This window comes from Myotis yumanensis, unplaced genomic scaffold (genome assembly GCF_028538775.1).
Source record: "Myotis yumanensis isolate MYYU_CA2020_CCGP unplaced genomic scaffold, mMyoYum1.0.hap1 SCAF_1, whole genome shotgun sequence".
Classification (NCBI taxonomy): Eukaryota; Metazoa; Chordata; class Mammalia; order Chiroptera; family Vespertilionidae; genus Myotis; species Myotis yumanensis.
The window spans coordinates 11952397-11967872 of record NW_027223752.1 but is presented as its reverse complement, the minus strand read 5'-3'; positions in this window follow the sequence as shown (position 1 = coordinate 11967872).

Sequence of the window (15476 nt, the reverse complement as noted above, 5' to 3'; positions counted from 1 at the left end):
TTTTAAGATCAGAGTAATGGGACATATGACAATACTCAACTCATAAGGTTGAAGGGAAGATCCAAGGAAGTGACGTACACAATGCACAGCCCATGGTACGTACTCCCACGACCTCTCCTCCTCCCTGCAGAAGAGCACAAGGTATGATGCTACTGCTGCTCCTGACACCTTCCCTCGCAGCAGAGATAACCTGCCTTCCATCTGCAAAAAAAGACAGGCAAATAATTGCTGAAGTCTGTAATTTAGACAAATGGACTGCATTATGGCAGGGGCAAGGGGCAGCGGAGTATTATTTCATCTGTCTGCATCTTTTGAGAAAGCCAAGGCGGAGAGAAGAAAGCCAGTCCGCATTACTGCTGGCGCGGGTGCCAGCTGCTGACTGAGTCTGGCAAGCCCCGAGTGGAAGTCTGGCCGTGGAGGTAGAAAATCGCAGCTTCTGTCCTGCCAACCACACTCGGCCGCACACACAAATGCAGTCTTCTTGCCTTAGCAGAACTTTCTCTCGGCAGAGCAAAGGAGAACTTCAAAGGCCCATTTGGAAGCGAGCTGGGGGGAGGGGGTTCTGGAGGGAGAGCATCCGCCCTCCTCTGCTTCTGACTTCAGCTCCACCTACACCAAAAGCAAGGCCATCCCCCTCCCAACACAGCGGGGCGTCGGGCACATTCGCACTGAAAAGCCTAGAGCCTTCCCACCATCTGGAGTATCTTCACGCTCTGGTCCCTTAACTACAGGACCAGTCAAAAGGCAGACGTGCATCACAGATAACAAGTTCTAGGTATGATGGGGAAGCACGCGTTGTCCTGTAGGATTTCCCCACCTGGACTAAGGCAGTCTCTGTTAATCCGTATGATGTCTCTGCTCAAAAGCTCCCTGGCGCCTTGATGCACACAGCAGTGGTTCCTGAGACGTGGCCCCGGCACCAGCCACTCGAGCCTCACCTGGAGGCATGTTAGTCGTGCAAACTCTTGGGTCCCACTCCAGACCCCTGAAACAGAACTCTGGGGCATGCGGCCCAGCCATCGTGTTTTCACAAGTTCTGAAGGTCACTCTGAGGCTCATTAAAATTTGAGAGTCACTGGCTATGCACTAAGCTCAAACTTCTCAATCTGAATTTTAAAACTCAGAATCCAGGCCCATAACACCTTCCAGGCTAACCTTAGGGAACATGGAACTAAGAGGAATGACCTCACTCGAGATACAAATGTGGTCCTGTAAAAAAAAAAAAAAAAAAAAAAATATATATATATATATATATATATATATATATATATATATATATTCCTCTAATTAGCCACTGAATCTTCCCCTTGCCCAACCTAGCATGCTTGCCAATATCTCTCTCTTAAGGACACTTCCCCCTGAAATCATCCAAAGTGTTTAACTCCCATACCTACTGCTCAGCAGAGAGGGATGCTGGCATCATTGGCAATGACTCAGGGAATCACCACCAAGCATGGTCCTCCACAGTGCAATACGCTCATCCCCTTCTGTAGTAATTCACTTGCTGGTCCAGACTTTTCAGGCCAGAATTACAGTAGAGACACAACCACTGCAGCCACATGATGGCTGTAAGGCTGGGGTGCGGGGAGGGCTGGTCTAGAGAGGCATCTGGGCTGGGATGAGCACTTCAGAATCCAGCTCTTCCCAGAAGCCAAGGATCCTGGTGATGAGACCGTGTCCTCGCCAAGCTTCCCAGAGAATGAGTTTCCCTTTCGCATCCTTTTCTGATGGCTGACTTTAGAAAGGACCCCCAGCCCACCGCACGTGCCACAATACCACTGAACCTATACGAGAACAGGGTGGGATTTGATGACTCTCTTACCAGGGCACTTGGAAGCCCTGATGCAAAATGACTCCGGTGCCCTTGCTGCATAATGAAGAGCACTAAGCAGATAGGAAAACCAAGGCAAGGATGGCAAGCCAAGAGGCTCCAGGTGGCCCCTAGGACATTGGTTATGACCCCCTCACTCATGTGTCCTCCTGGCACTGATCCTGTTCACCTTCCTCGCAGCTCCTCATCTGAATGTGGGCTCTTGTTTTCAGGCTAACTGCTCACTTCCAGGTGTGCAAGCTGGTTTTACTTCCCCCAATTCAACTCTTTAGAGAACTCAAAGGAAAACTGAGCACATTTCATCCTTCTGGCCTTCGAAGGTCGTTCCAATGCAAGCCTCTTTGTCCGATGAACCTCCGGAACATCGTCTTTGAAGTTGTCTTTATCAAAACATACAACTCACTGCTCCCTTTTCCAGGAGCAGGGGAAGGTGGGGGGATCTGAAAACGCCCCTAGTTGGATATTAGCAACATGTATGAGTTTTTACAAAAGTACAAGTAAAAACAAGCTAGCAGCAACCCCTCTCTCCCTTTCTCTCTAAAAAAAATCTATTAAAACATTTAAAATAAAAAGACTTGCAAACCTGGAGAGTGGTTCACTGGAAGGCTGCCCACCACCACCTCCACCTGAGAGGCAGCTGGTGAAGTCTTCCCATTGCAACAAGGAGCGTTGGGAATGTGGTAGGACACATTTTATTTGAATGTTTTTATTAATCTAAGAGAAATTAAAATATTGAGTGAGAGTAGAAAAAGATTGATTCAAAATGTATATTTCAACCTTAAAAATTCATGATTTCATTAAGTCTTGAGTCACAATTCCATTGTACTTGAATTTAATTATATATATATATGATTTTTCACATAGAAAAGGTGAGATGACTCATAGTTTATAATAAAGAAAAGAATAATAGCACCCAGCCACAGAAGCAAAAAAAAGAGCTTTTAAAAAAAAAGAAAGAAAGAAAGAAGGTAACAATTATTAACTCATCAATTCCATATCTGCTTTTCTACAGAAGAAAAAAGAGTTTGTCTGCCTTAAATTAAGAGGGAAAAGGATACAACTGAGAGTTTTCCATTTATTTACCTCATAGGTCCTGGGAGCCACAGTCAGCTTGTTGCTTGTGTTTGCAGACTGTAAGATTAATAAATTTTTCAATATTTACTAGATGCCTGGTGCATGGATTCATGCACATTGAAAGGAAATTAATTAGAGAAAATATTTTAGAGGCCGGGGAAGGACTGCAGAAGATTTGCCAGCTGGGGAGGGATCATGGGAGGTTGGCACTAGGGCGTGTCCGGCCCATCTCGCCCAGTCCCTATCGGCTGAATCCCATCAGCAAGCCAACCTACCGGTTGGAGCATCTGCTCCCTGGTGGTCAGTGTGCATCATAGCAACCGGTCAAACAGTCAAACAAAGATCAGACATTTAGCATATTAGGCTTTTATTATATAGGATAATAAGCTATAATTGTGCAGTAATCTTTCTTATAAAAGATACTACAAATTGACTTTGTCTACACACACACAAAAAGGAAAATAAAAGATGCCTAGAAATGGTCAGGTTTTCAATTTTATAGAATATTCCATCTAAATGTAGGTCCTGGCAAAATGGCCTAGGAAATGTACACTGCCATGCTCATGTGGGCAGACAGAAGGTGTCCAGCAGGGATTGTGGGAGAAAAGATCCTGTATTGTGTCTTGATTCCAGAGCCCACCACAGTGATAAGGAGCTGGGGGTCCAAGGGACCCAGGTCTGGGTATCAGCAAGCATGCTCTTTGAAGGCGTACCCTCTCCTCTACTCGGCCTTGGTCATCCACAAACTCATGTTGTAGCCCCTGAGGAAATTACAGCCTCAGGCTTTCAGGCTGAAAATAAATTAGACTGTGAAGAAGATATTTACTCATAAGGAAAAAAATGCATCTCCTTTCTCAAGCATAAACAGTAAGTGACTGTGGCAGGATTCAGATCGCCTCCACCCTGGGCTCCAGACCCGTGTGTTCCTGTGGAACCATGAACTGAAATAAGACATTCAAAATGATAATCATATAAATAACTGTTGGGATATGGGCTGGGGACTAGGGGAAAGTCCGTTTGCCAGGGCCTGGAAGTTGGGTGGGTGCTTGGAAGAGTGACTGGGGATCTGTTTGGATGATTACTCTTCGCACTGAGAATTGTGTATCAGAATTTTCACTAACGAATGAAGGTTGCAGCAAAGAAGGCAGAAACCATTCCCCTGCCTGGTTTGTTATATCAAGTCTCAACTTCAAAGTGTTAAAGTTGGGGTGTGACTGACTTTCACGATTATGCCTGGGGCCAGTGGGATGGGTGAAACCATGGCGAGGCTGGGACAGCCACCCTAATGAAGAGCGTGTGCGTGCGTGTGTGTGTGTATGTGTGTGCATGTGTGTGTGTGTGTGTGTGTGTGTGTGTGTCGGAGGCACTTAAATACCTTTTAAAGGATTGCTGGGATGGCACAGGGGATATAACCTAAACTCAAACAGTGGCTCCCCACCTTAGCCAGACATCAAATCTCTAAGGAACTCTTCAAAACCTTGCCACCCAGGCCACATACCAATTAAATCAGAATATCTGAGTGGGAACCCAGTAAGGATTTTTAAAACTCCCCAGGTGATTCGAAAGTGCAGCATAAGATGAGAAGTCCACAACCTTCTAGACATTCCCAACTGTAAAGAAGCATGAGCATCACCTGGGGACTTGGTACAAAGGCCATTGTAGCTCAGAAGTCCTGGGGTAGGAGCCAGAAATACCTTCCCACTGGCACCTGAACAGGTGAAATGAAGTTGGTCCTGACCCCATTTTGAGAAACATTTCTGTATTTAATTTTCTTTTATATATATACATTTTATTGTTGATTTCAGAAAGGAAGCAAGAGGAAGAGAGAAAGAGGAACATCATTGATGAGAGAGAATCATTGATCGGCTGCCTCCTGCACGCCCCCTACTGGGGATCGAGCCTGCAGCCTGGGCATGTGCCCTGACCAGGAATCGAACCGTGACCTCTTGGTTCATGGATCAATGCTCAACTGCTGAGCCACACCGGCCGGGCTCTATATAAACTTTTTAGTGGGAAAGTTGAATAATGCAGAAGTCAGGGCAATGATAGGGTATTGAGAGTGGATGCCCTAAGGGAGAAGGCTCGGGTAGAGGACTCCTTACAAGCACTTCCTGTAAGAAGCCTACAGAATTCACAGGGACTTGGGCGAATCTAGTTAACAAAACCCTCTCTCTCTTTCTCTCTCTCTCTCTCTGTCGCTTATCCATCTGTCAAGCTGTTTATACATAAGTGTCCCATCTCTTCTTAACTCGGAATGAGTGGGTGCTACCTACAGCTCACAATCAGATGAAAGGTTGCTTCGTCCCAAACTCTCCCTCACTTCTCCTGAAACTCGACATTCCTCTCATTGTCTCCATTGCAGCAGGAGTTGCCTGAAGACAGTTCTGGGCCCGCTGAAGCTGAGAGGGGAATTCAGGTGAGGAGACGAATTCCTCTCACTGACACGCAGCCAGGCCAGACAGGGTAACACCTCATCTTTTGCAAGAAGCAACTTGGGCCAGTGCTTGATGCGTCCGGAGATTGGGCCCTCACCATCTCTTATCTCTGAGAGCGCTGACTGGCATCACTCCGCATCGTCCTGACTCATGGGACAAGCCCGGAGGCTGACCCGCCCGCCCACTTCCCACGGACCTGGAGACTCACTGCAAGGCTTTCTGGCCAAGTCCTGAGTAAGCCGACCCAGCTTTCCCTATCAGATCTGAGGAGGGCTTGGGGCGAAACTGCTCCCCGGAGGGAAATATCCACACACAAAAACCAGCGGGCTGTGCAGTCCTTCAAGGGAATGCTTCTGAAAGTCCCCACCTCGGCCAAGAACGACGCAGTCACTGGGCCTTAGGGCTGACAGCGGCCCTTACTCCCAGCCCCGTCAGGCAGAGAAGGGACCGCCTGCATTCAGGCCGCTCATTTCTCCTCTAGATCACAGGGCGACTTCCTGCAAGGTCAGCGGCTGGATCCGGGGTCTCCTGCTCCAGGTTCAGTATCTGTGATGGGATATGAGTGATTAATTTACACAGGAGGTCATTGGCTGAGGATTCCTGCAGGAACTCTAGAACATTCCAGGCCAAAGCTCTCTATTCCGTAGCCACCTGTATATATCACTGTTGAGTGCTTGGAATGCAGGTGATCAAACTGAGGTGTAAGATTCTAGGTTTCTAAGATGTGCATGAAAAAAAAAAGAATGAGAAATATTACATTGATACTTTATGCTGATGTATGTGTGAACATGATAATATTTTGACTATATTGAGTTAAAAGTATATATTATTCAAATTGATTCATCTGTATTGTATTTTTACTTTTCTCATTGTGGCTACTGAAACACTTAAAATATGTGACCCGCATTGTATTTCTCTGGGACAGCATTGTTATATATGGATTTGTAAAGGGTAGCACCCAAACTAGAAAACAGTTACATCTTCTAAAGCAGAATAAGAAATGGCACCATTACCACGTTAGCCGAAGCTATTTTCCTCCGGATTGCCTGGAAGTCAGCAAGTGCCTTGAAAACCAGTGAGTGAAGGTGGGCAGCTTGGAGGAGCCAAGAAGTAAATTTGTTGGCTTGCTTCTGCTTGATGGGTATACTTTTGGAAAACCTCCCAATTTGACAACTTGACCGACGTTTTCAAACATCCCACCAGCCATACAAATTCAGCCCGTCCTTGCCTATAAACGCGATCTCCTAAATATATGCTGAGTCATCTCATCTGGTCCATCTTTCCTTCTGCCACCCTGCAACTCAGACCACTTCTCACCTGCTCTACCTGCTCAGACCCACTCTTCAGCTCATTTATCCCACACACAGCAGCCACAGCGATGCTGCTGAAATGCAAGTAATATAGCATGGATGTCTTACCCAAAACACTCCAGTGAATTTCCACCACACCTATAATAAAACCCAAACTCCCTGCCTGCGCTTACAGACCCTCTGGCTCCTACCCTCATCAGCCCTGATGTTCCCTCTTCTGTCCTCTTGCCCCTTATGCTGCAAACATTCTGTCTCTTTTATTTTTTTATTTTTTATTTATTTTTCAGTGAATATTCTCTCTAATTCCTATTTTAGGGCCTTTGGACTAGCCATTTTCTCAGCCTGGAATGCTCTCCCAACAAGTTGTATGTAGTCACCCTCATCACAATGAGTTAGTTCAAATGTCTCTTCTCCAGAGAGCTTTTTCATAAACAGATACCTAAAGGCCTCACTCTCTGTCACATCCGCCATTATCATTATTTGGCTAATGATCAGCACAAATTTGTTTTACTTTAATAGTTAGGTTTAGTGCCTTCTTTTCTCATTACAGTTTGAGTGCAGGCATGTTTTCTGTTCTGCTCCCCACTTTATCCTTATAGTTTTAGAAGAATGCCCATCACACAGAGCCCAATCAATAAATATTTGTTAAAATAATGGATATGTTGTTTTTAATATACTATAAAATCGGAAACCCTTTGACATTGTATTTTAATCCTGTGTACTGAAAAATTAAAATTTAACTCATTGTTTACATGAGGGAACCAAGATCCATCCGATATTGAGAATATCAAATTACTTAAAGGTGTTTTAAATATAATGTTGGGGCAATCAGTTCACCCTAAGGGACTCAGTTTCTTTATCAACAAAAACTAGAAAATAGTGACACCTTCCCTTTGCATTGGCCTCTAGTACATATGTGTAATTTCCTTTTTAAGAAATTCGTTGGGGTGGGGGGACATGGATATGTGGTGCCCTAGTGGGTCTTTTACAGCAGTGGTTCTCAACCTTGGCTGCACATTAGAATCACCTGGGAATCTTTTTAAAATCCTGATTTCTGGGCCTCATCCTCCGGAAATTCTGTTTCTTTGTTATGGGGTGGGGCCACAACATTAATAACAAAGAAATAGAATTTCTGGAGGACGAGCCCCAGAAATCAGGATTTTAAAAAGATTCCCAGGTGATTCTAATGTGCAGCCAAGGTTGAGAACCACTGTTTTACAGTGATGAGCAGAAGCAGATTCCTAATGTCACTATGAGCACTTGCAGAGGCTGCACAAGCTAGAAGACATGATTTTATTGAAAGGGTTTAGTATCTCCTCCTATAAGCCAGGGAAGGGATATTTTAGGTTATGCCCCAACAAGACTCACATAATCCATAGGTCACTGTTGTGGAGTGGGAATCCCATTTTCAAGGTGAACTTGATATGGAGACTGCCCACTTCCTGCTAAACCTCAAGTGGAATGTGAAATGGCTTCCATCGCCACATTGAACTTGGGTTATATCAGAGCGGGCAGAGAACAGAAAGGCAGGGATGACTCCGATGAGCTGCTCACAGAATGCTTTGAAACATAAGCAGGCTCAACTGTCACACGACGTGTCACAGCTTCACTTGTCGCTATAGACACTCACTAAAAAAATCCCTCGCAAACACACCGTAAAAATCACAATTCATAAAAACAGCTCTGCTCCTGCACAGGAAATCAGAATATATCCAGAACATAAGAGGGACCCACTAAATGTTTGTTGATTAAATGAAGGAGAAAAAAATGAATGAGTGAATTGCAGTAAAACGGGGTCTGAATTGGCCCAAGATATAGACTGTTCTTTTGATGACCTTTTGTATAGGTACAGGGCTTTTTAGGGAGTGCCTTGATTTTTGTTATTTATATCCTTTTAAATTAAGTATATAGCAAAAAGGACATTGTTTTCATGATGGAGAATGTGTCCAGTCATTCGGAACAGATCTTTTTGTGAAGGACCGGCTTAGCTATCATATAAATGCGCACCTGGAAGAGGTGGATCCTACTCTCCATGGTGTTGGGGTCAGAGTTCTAGAGACCTAAGTGAGCTGGTTACGCAATCCAACCAACCAACGAAACAAACAAAATAAATGTGTGGCCCTAGCCAGTTTGGCTCAGTGGATAGAGCGTTGGCCTTCAGACTGAAGGGTCCAGGGTTCGATTCTGGTCAAGGGCATATGCCCAGGTTGCAGGCTCTGTCCCCAGTAGGGGATGTGCAGGAGGCAGCCGAACAATGATTCTCTCTCATTGATGTTTTTCTCTCTCTTTCCCTCTCTCTTCTTCTCTGAAATCAATAAAAAATATATTTAAAAACAAAAACAAAAAACAAATGTGTGCTGCAGCATAATTAACTTTTTTGGGGGGAGGGAGGAGCGACTCCTACAGGCTTATTGCCCTTGATTCAGAGTTGCTAAATGAATGAAACAGCTTGAAATGCAACTCAGGGTTTAAAAGACATAGACCTTGAAGTTCTATGTCCACATACTGTGGTCCTGTTGGCCTCTGAGCACCCTGCCTGTCCTAGCACAAAGCATGCACCCACTGAAATGAACTGGATGCATCTCCTAAGCAGGGTGCTCTCAGCTCTTGTGGGAGGATGTGTGTAAGCTACTTGGTTTAGCAGGGCTTCTGAATCTGTGTACAAGGGAGAGTCCGCACCAGGCTGCATGCCCCCTGAGGAGACCTCCCTTTGCAAACTCCCCCAGCTTCTGTATTTTGACCTCCTGTCATCTGGCTCAGACCTAACCAGACAAATGATATCTCATTCTACAAATGCTCCCCTGTACCCCAACATGCAGCCTCACAGGTGACCCTGGCCAGGTCTGTGGGCTGCAGGCTTCCCCAAACAGATGGAGGGACCGGCCAAATGCCTGGGTGGCTCCCCTGCCCTGCCAGAGCCTGTGCCTGGAGCGGGGATCACAGATGTCCCTCCCAGACAACAGTCACAGCACATGCCTCTCCTGGGGAGGTGGTGGCTGGGAAGTGACCGGGCCTGCACACCACGCTCCACACACCAGGGTATAAGTACAGTTGTGCTCCAAGGAGGGTTGTTGGGAGCATGGCTACACCCTCCACCATCTCCATCACCCGGGCCTGCTTGGCCCACCTTGCCTCCTGACCTGATTCCACTACGAAGATCAGCCCTGTTCTTTTTCCTGTCTTCCCTCTGCCTCCCTGCTTGGGTCAAGTCAAGGGTAGGGCACCAAGTCACATCCTTCTGGTTGGCTCTGATTCCAGGTGGCCCTGGGGACCAGATCCAGCTCCCTGGATGGTGTGTGAGCTCCCAGAGAACCCTGAGGCTGCTTGTCTCTGTATGTAACATGTAATCATCTGACCAGATGCAGAGCTCATTGGGATTGTCTAGGGCCCATGCCTTGTGGGGACATGTCACCAGGACAGTGTAGCATGGGCCACCAGAGGTGCCAACAGATATCAGCTGGCTTCACCTGGAAGAAATTCAAGGCCCAACTTGATCCAACTTAGAAAGGGTGGCTGGCTCTCCACCCGCCTGGACCTGTTCCCCAAACCCAGAACTGAAGTGAGGCCAGTGAGGTACCCAAGGAGCCACATTTAAGAAGGAACTTATTCTAGAGGTCATGCACGTGTGAGGTGAACACTTGATAGTGAGGGCCACCTTAAATTTTACATGGAGGATCTTCATTTTCCCTACCCTTGTATCTACCCTGTGGTTCCCATAAAGTGGGTGCAGTATCATTTTTTCAGGATTATTGTGAAAATGTAAAGAACTCATGATTGTAAAATAATTAAGGACTCTTCCCTGACACCTGATTTTGTCTCATTAGTGAAATTTTATTAGGGGTCTTGATCTTAGGATTTACCACGAAAAGAGAAAGGCTTGGCTGAAAAAGCTAAATCCACGCAGTAGAACAAACCAGGTTAATTTGCAAAGGAGTTACCTTGGGCAGGTTATACAGCAAGCAGCGGGAAACAATGGCCCGATGCTGACCCAAATCTTCTCTCAGGCTGGAGAAATCTCTCCACTGTGTCCCAGGCACGGGCTTCTCTCATTGGTCTGATTCTTAGTCATCTTTCATCTTCTCCCACATCCCACCTTGGCCCAGGACTGGTGCCCCACTCCAATGGGGCTCCATAGGGTCACCAGCCCTCATAGCTAACACTTTAAACAGATTGCAGGCACCACAATCTGGATTCTTCCTTCTAATCCTTCTGATGTGAACGTCTTTGCCTAACGCTGGACTTAGAAACTTCACTTTTCCGGAAAGAATCCTGCAAAAGCCCCACCTCTCCCCATGCAGGGGTGTATCAGGGAGGTGAGACCTGGCATATAATTTTATAATCTTAAGGATGAAAAATAATAGACTCAGATGAAGTGTATCAGGAAAGCTACCTCTCCTGCAAAAAGTCACGACTCTGTCATAGACAGCGTGTCCCCGTGTCACCGTGGTTGCAAAATCCTGAAGTTATGCTACTGAGCAGTTTTCTGCTCACCAGCTATAAGTTATAGGTGCGGGTGATTTATGTCCCGAGTTCTCGATAATTGTCAGTTACCAGGATATCTTTTCCACTTGTGTTTTTGCCTCTACAAATAAAATGATGGCGGTACAAGGAAGTTAATGATCTTTCCAAAGGAGGTTGAGAACTGAAATTTAAACCCAAGCGTTCCTGACGTTCAAATCTGGCATCTGTCTTTCCCTGGGACTCAATAAATATTCGGGCATTCATGCATGTCTTGCCTCAAGAGTTGTTCATTTGGGTCTCCCTAGTGGGGATGTTCCTCTCTGTCTCTGAAGCTCTATTTTATTTTTTTAAATATTTTTTATTGATTTCAGAGAGGAAGGGAGAGGGAGAGAGAAACAGAAACATTAGTGATGAGAGAAAATCATTGATTGGCTGCCTCCTGCATGCCCCACAATGGGGATCAAGCCTACAACCTGGGCATCTGCCCTGACCAGGAACCAAACCGTGACCTCCTGGTTCATAGGTCGATGCTCAAACACTGAGCCACTCCTGCCGGGCTCCGAAGCGGTGTTAACACTCCTCACCAAGATGTTGCCCCGAAGAGCTTGTGAGTGACAGCGCATCTGTGTGACCTGCTCCTTCTGCTCCGAGTCTTCTGAGGAGGCTGTGGCTGTTGGACTTCTTGCTTTATCCACATAATGAGAACCCCGTGCACAGATGTCAAAGGATGTGTGTCCAAAGCACACAGTTGTGGAAGGCGTCAGAGCCAGAGAACATGAGGCCCGTTTTCAGATGTTTCGTGATTTATCTGTGTGGTTTGGAGGCCTCCTTTGCCTCAGAATAAAAACCCTGATGAAACCTCTCTCTGAAGTTTGAAAATTGTATTGGTTATTTAGGTTTACGTTGGAGTAATTGTTGCGCTGCGTAGAGCTTCCAAAACGTATGTTAAAAGTTTGTATCCACTTGGGAAAGGCAAAACTCCGCCAGGCCAGTGTAAATGTTAGCACTTGGAATTTAATTTAGGATTTCCAAATGAAAATAAACCTGCAAACTGGAGTATTTTGCAGAATAATCTAATTGCATTGCATTCAGCACGCGCCGTGCCCCGGAACATGAGAGCCGACCTCCTGGTCTCCACGAAGCCACAGCCCCGAGCATGGGATGGGAAGGGTCTGGGGAGGAGGGTGCTTCCTCAGGGTGACCAAGGGCTGAAGAGCTGGGGGCAAATGCTTGTCCAGGCTCTGGGGCGAGGAGAGGCCACGTGTAAGAATGCAAACGCAGGGAGAATTGAGTGGCCCCGTGTGAGCAGGTCTGGAAGTGATTTGCAGATTAGAGAAGACATGGTTTCAGGATGAAGCTATGGAATCTTCCACAGAACAATGTTAATGGGAGTCAACGCTTAAGAATGCAGAGGTGCCCTGGCCAGTGTGGCTCAGTTGGTTGAGCCTCGTCCTGTGCCCGGAGAGGTCGCAGGTTCAATTCCTGGTCTAGAAATACACCCTGATGCTCAGGTTGCAGTAGGTGGCATGTAGGAGGCAGCCAATCAATGTGTGTGTCTCTCTCCCTCTCCCTTCTTCTCTCTCTGAAATCAATAAAAAACATATTTTAAATAAACAAAGAATGCAGAGGTGGTGTGATAATGTAAAGGGCCTATTATGGGCTGTATTGTGTCCTGCCCCAAATTCATATGTTGAAGCCCTGACCTCAGAATGTGACTGTACTTAGAGACAGGATCTTTCAAGACATCAGTTGAAATGAGGGCACACGTGTGGGCCCTTATCCAAGAGGACTGGTGCCCTCACAGAAGAGACTAGGGCATAGGCACACACAGAGGGGAGATGATGTGAAGGCTGGGAGAAGGCAGCGGTCCACAAGCCCAGGAGAGAGACCTCAGAGGACCCCAACCCTGCTGACTCCTTGATCTTGAAAGTCCAGCCTCCAGAACTGTGAAAACATACATTTCTCTCAGTTCCAGCCTCTCGCTGGGTGGTATCCGTGGTCCTTAGCTACCACAGCCCCATCCAGCGCTCATGTCGGAAAGTGCTTCCCAGATCCATCTTTGCAGTAAACTCCAAATTCCGACCAGTTGATAAGGGGAGTTCTATAGATTAGTCCTACGTTTAAATACCTGCTTGTCACCTACCTGCTTGGTTCTGAGTGCTGGCTTCTCCTTCAAAACGATATGGAGGGTTTTGTCATTAGATTATATTGTCTTTAGTCCTTATACTTTTATTCATTTTAAAAATAAATAAATTCACAAATGAGAAAGAACAGATCTCTTCCTGGGTCAGGAATTCCCTTTGGGGGTTCTAAAAAAGTGTGTGTGTCAATCCATAGTCAACTTCATAACGGATGGCGTTAGCAACCCGGAGACCACTGAATTCAAGCAAGGCCGGAGACAGCAAGCACCTCGTCAATTAGTAGAACGAACCAGGTCAACCCAAGTCAACAGCCCAGGAGGCTGGTGCTTTGGGTAGCGAGGGGATAGGTGCTTCGGCACTGAGTTTGGGAGGAAAAGTGTTCTTTCCAAAGTGGCCCAAACACCTTGATGGAGTTGATTTACTCCAGGACATTTTTTTGAGGAGGTCCTCTGACCTCTGGCCTCCGGGAACCTCAGAAATATTTGAGATGCTATTTGGGGTTGCTCCCCTCACCTCTTTTTCAAATGGAACATGGTATCTTTCCGACAACTGCCACTGCTGGGACTATTGGAAAGAAACAATAGGACGACAGATTGCTTGTTCCTAATAATTGGATCGACAGTGCGGCAAGCGATGGGTGATGACAAAACCATTCCTGCAAGAGTGTCAACATCCCGTCACGCACTGGACAGGGACACCACGCTGTGTCTTCTGGGAGACAATCAACATGAAATTCCCCAGACTTTTCTCTCTGAAACATCTAAACACGGCAAGAATGAAATGCAGCCAGCGTGCAAGCATGTGGTTTCAGCAGGTTCCTCTCACAGGGGACATGCAGAGGTGGCTGGACAGGAGGCCAAGCTGGAGCCGAGATGAATGGTACCAGCTAGACACTCACAGGGATGAATGTGATTAACCACAGAGGTGGGGGGGATCGTGTCCGCACCACAGCTAAGGGAAGGGCCTGGCTTAGAATCTCCCAGGGCCCATCCTAAAGACTCACAGCCTGTACCTGGGGTCTTGGCTGCATCTAGGGTCAGGTAGTGATGGGGGGGAATGGCTTCAGGCCCTGTAATCGGAGCCGGCTGTAAACTGAGCCTGTGTCGGAGGGCGGCTGCCAGCGCCAGTGGTGGCTGAGTCTCACCCCACAGAGCGTGACTAACCAGAGGCAGGACTCGGCCAATCCTCCCTTGATTCAGATGGAAGGGGATTTGAGACAATTACACCCCCCAAACGAGCCCAGTGCCCCTCTGATACTGGCAGGGGGTGAGCTTTAATGACCCACGAGGTCTTTTTCATGGCCAACGTCTGTGTTAAAAGGCATAGCTTTCAGATTGCTTTAAGCTGACGGTCTCTGAGGCTCTCACATGCAATGCTTAGTTGGGTTTATTTTTTTCAAGTGCATTTATTTTATTAATTTAAAATCAAAGCAATATCAGCAAATGAAGTCATGAATTTATTGTCTCTCTCATTACTTGACTGTCTCCATCCCTCTTTGAAAAAAAATATTTTTTTATTGATTTCTGAGAGGAAGGAAGAGGTAGAGAAAGAAACATCACTGATGAGAGAGAATCATTGATCAGCTGCCTGTTGCATGCCACCGACTGGGGACTGAGCCCGCAATCCGGGCATGTGTCCTGACCAGGAATTGAAGCATGACCTCTTGGTTCATAGGTTGACACTCAACCACTGAGCCATGCTGGCTAGGCGGCTGTCTCCATTCCTGAGGCACCAGAGAAGAGCTACAGCCCACAGACAGCCCACCAGGCCCACGTTAGTTTGGCAATGGCATGGCCACACATGGACGACAGAATGTTTGGGCAGCCTAGTGGCCCCGGATAGGCTTGGGGATTTTTGCAGTTCTCAGAACATTCCAGAAAGAGAACAATAGGAGACAGAAGGTCTAGTGGATGTAGCTGCTTGCTACCAGAACACTAACATAAAAAGCCAGCCGTGGTGGCGGTTTAACCGGTGGTCTCCATCTGGAGGGCCAGAGGACAAGAGCCTTCGCCTTCTCTGCATGCTGTGCATCTGTGCCCGTTGTCAGCTTCACACGGGTCTGGCTGACACGGAGGAGCCCAGTGGGACGGCAGCCTGGGGAGGGACCCCAGGCAGAGAATCAGGAGAAGGCCCTCCCTCCACCCGGGACGCCATTAGGCTTCTTGGAAACAGCTAGCAGTTTAGTGCTGAAAGGCCACAGCTCATTCGTTTCCCAAATGAGCCC